General features: G+C 38.7%; 1 non-coding gene across 1 annotated transcript; it reads right to left on the bottom strand.

Moving 5' to 3' along the window:
* Positions 1–2,565: 2,565 nt before the first annotated feature.
* Positions 2,566–2,753, bottom strand: LOC138785092 (U2 spliceosomal RNA). The gene has a single exon (XR_011362065.1). It is a non-coding gene; the product is annotated as a U2 spliceosomal RNA (small nuclear RNA).
* Between the last annotated feature and the right edge of the window lie 1,010 nt (positions 2,754–3,763).

The following is a 3,763-nucleotide window of genomic DNA, read 5'->3' as shown; positions in this document are numbered from 1 at the left end:
TTAGGTTAAGTTCGATCAGTTTGTTGCAATTGCAAATTTCAAGGTTTTTATTTTTTTAAGAAAATATGGATGGGGATTCTAGAAACAAGAGAAGGATACAGATTTAATTTATCCTTCCTGTTCCCTGGGACTTTTTTTTCCAATTAAATGTAGATCACTACAAGTAAATGTAGAGTTAAAATATAAATGTAATAAAATTATTCTAGTTTGAATGATATGACTATTAGTCCACCAGTCTAATCCTCAAAGTCTTATTACTATGCAAGACAGGCATGCAATCTGTCTCCATTGTGGAAAAGAAACAATTTTCACAGTACTTTGGTAATAGCTAGATTTATTCTAATTTACATTAAAAGTTTATGGTTAGTAAATTATTTTACTTTGTACATTAAGGCAGGGAAAGTGTTGCTTGGAGTTTAGCAATCAGGAAGCTAAGTAGTGACTTGTAAGTAGCATGGCTATACCTAGAACATATTGCACTATCCTGTGGGACGATGGAGTAATCTTGAGAGGAGAAGAAGCATGGAGTTTGTTTTTCACTAGGGTTTTACTCAATGGTTAAGTGCAAACACCTGCTGAAGTACTGCTAATTAGTAGGTAATTAGTAGTTAATGTTCTTAGAATTTTAAAGGAAAGCTTACATAAGTAATTACTTACTATTTCTGATAATACACTGCCTGCCCTGAGAATTTGTATCCCCTGGAATATTTGCCAAGTTGCCGTTTCCTCTGTGTACTAAATTGTTTAATAATTACGCTCTTATATTACCTACAAAAGGAGGCAAAATGTCAGAAGACACGGAGATGCCTAGAATCTGCATCACTCCTGGTTTACCGCTTACAAAACTACTTCCATTATTGAGGTGTTTGAAACTAGATGAATTAAAGCTGATGGCTGTTACATCCCTACAATTCTTAATTGTACAACCAATTGATCTCAATTTACTTGTCAATTTGCCTGTCAGGCCTTCTTAATCTATAGCGAACCATAGCCTTTGTTGATGCATGCTACTTCTGCTACATTTTAGCTGTGTTTTTTACCATGTTAAAAAAAAAAAAATATATATATATATATATATATATATATATAGTGGTGCCTTGGATTCCGAGCATAATTCGTTACGGGATCGTGCTTGTAATCCAAAGTTTTCTCATAAGAAATCATTGAAATGCAGACAATTGGTTCCACATCCCAAAAATAATGTTTTTTTTATTCAGAATAACATGTAGAACAGATGAATCAAACATTTAGAAACAGCTGAATATGTCATATTATAAGTTACTGTAAATTATAGCAAACAGCATGTGGAGTATAATGTATAGTATGTGCATAAACCTGAAAAACAGCAGCAGTTTGTAGATACAGGATGGAGCTGCAGATCCCCATAATGCAGTAGTGTAGTACAACAGGCTAGAATAGAGAAGCAGGGCTGCTGTCAGAGGTCTATGTGGTCACATGACAGCAATGAGGACAGGTCCTCCACAGTCCTGTCCTCTGATGCAAGCTTCAGCTTCTGAAGTGGATCTGCTATGATTTGGAAGGTGAGAGAGAGTGCAGTGCTGTAGACCCCGCTATGCAGACCATTCCCCTCCACCACTCCCCCTCCCACACAGTACAGGGAGCACTTAAACCAAAGCAATGCTCTCAAACCAAGTTACAATTTTGAAAATCTGTGAGCTCTTCTTGCAAAACGCTCTTAATCCAAGTTACTCTTAAACCAAGGTACTGCTGTATAATACATGCAGGGAAAACTGTGGTAAACCTTGGGATACACATAGAGAAAGTGCAGGTGTATATGTTTTCTGAAAGCTGCAGTGAATTGCTCATGTTCATAAGTGAAATAGCTATACATTTTTTTTTCACATATTAAAAAATAGGTTAAAAAAATCATTGTAAGAATTTGTACATAAACTGTTTATTCAGCTGTTTCATGTAGCCATAAAAAGTACACAATTATTAAAAAATTTTATTTTATTTTTTGCTGCTTTTTTTTACCATTTTACTGACAATTTTATCATTTTGCCCACTTTCTTTTACTTAGTTTGGAAGAACCTGCTAATTAAAGGGGTTATCCAAGAAAAGAAAAACATAGCTTCTAAAATAATAGGTGTTTACTAAGTTGGTGTGGCAGCCATGGCCAAGGCAAGCTGTCACATCTGCAAGCGGGATCCTGCCTCTGCCACTGACTGGCTGAGTGGACTTGAAACATCACCTCTCAACCCCTGCAGAGACCAGGAAGCGGTCGGGCAGCACAGACCGGAGCAGCGCGATCCGGGACAAGGTGCTGGAATCGGGGAAGGGAGGATGTCCCCTCATTGCCCTCATCCACCTCCTCCCCGGCCATAGGGGAAAAAAAGCCCCCCAGCCCGGAGTACCCCTTTAATAGGAGTACTATCATGGCAGACCTGATGACCTTCTCTAAGCTCCATTTGCTATGACAGAGGTAATTGATTACCAGAGGAGGAAGCTAACTGCCTTGATGCCATGTCTAATCTCTGCTATAGGTATTAGCAGCATAACAGATTCAGCACATGAGCCCAATACATATGATCTTTTTTTTTTTTTTTTTTGTGCACTGAACCTGGAGGCACTGCAATACCAGGTCAATGCCTGGAGAGGACAGAGCAAGCTCTTTTTCCATCTGCCTGTTCTTAAAAACTATTTAATATATGGTCCCCAGATAGGGGACGTATCAGATATTAAACTGATAAGAACAGATACTACACATGATCTTAGCCAAAAGGCCGATACATATGATCTTAAAGGGAAATGCGCAGGTGTGTGACCTATGTGCAAGTTAGAGGAATGTTACTTGCTGATAGCCCCTTCTAGCACCAAGGATGTTGACGAGGAAGGTATGTGTCTTATCTTCCTTCTTGGTGCCGATCCTGTGCTGTTAATCATGGTATACTCTGCTCCAGAGCACCATTAGGAGGACTGCCACATCATTTGGCCCACCCCTTCTAATGATAACCAATAGAGGGTGTGGGCCAGATGACGCAGCAGTGGAGAAGTGGGGTGCCACCCTAGGGCTGCCAGGAAAACATGGTTACAGCCTATTGCTGTATCCATGTTTTCTAGGACTCCCTAGGACAGCATCCAACTTCTAATGCCTAACTTTTCGTGTTCCGAGAACTTTGCCAAACGCGAACAGTTAGGCAAGTCCGCTCAAAACTAATCATAAGGCTTTATTCACAAAGCATCTTTGTGGTGCTGTATTTGGTAATACAGTATTGTTGAATGGCTGTCATTTAAAGTGAACATGATGCAAATTACAGCCATTCAAAACTACATCCGAAATGTGGTGAATAATGACGTTGTGTCAACTAAAGTCTTATGGGTTGGACAATAGAAGTCAATGACAATACAGTTGTATTTGTCTGAAGTATAGGTACATGCTGAGTATAGAACCTGCCCAAACGTCGTGTGAATACAGCCCAACCTATTTTAATGTCAGAGGGTACAAACAATATAGAGGGAAAAGTAATGTCACTCATTAGTATCCAGTAAAGAAATCCCCTCAAATCTGTCATTTGCATATTTGTAAGGACTGCATATATATCCATTGTCTCACTGACTTACGGTCATAAAAATTCATACCAGAATGCACAGCTCTGTTTTGTATAAATAAATATATTGGATGTTGACATTTATATACATTTATAGTTGTGTTTACATGTCTCTGCTGACTATAAAATGTCTGCTTGTGCTTTCCTAGGTATAAGAGATGTAAAACAAAACTAAGGGGATTATAGTGCCCACA

The sequence above is a fragment of the Dendropsophus ebraccatus genome, chromosome 2 (assembly GCF_027789765.1).
Source record: "Dendropsophus ebraccatus isolate aDenEbr1 chromosome 2, aDenEbr1.pat, whole genome shotgun sequence".
NCBI lineage: Eukaryota > Metazoa > Chordata > Amphibia > Anura > Hylidae > Dendropsophus > Dendropsophus ebraccatus.
The sequence above is the reverse complement of the archived record's forward strand: the minus strand, read 5'-3'. Positions and strand labels throughout refer to the sequence as shown.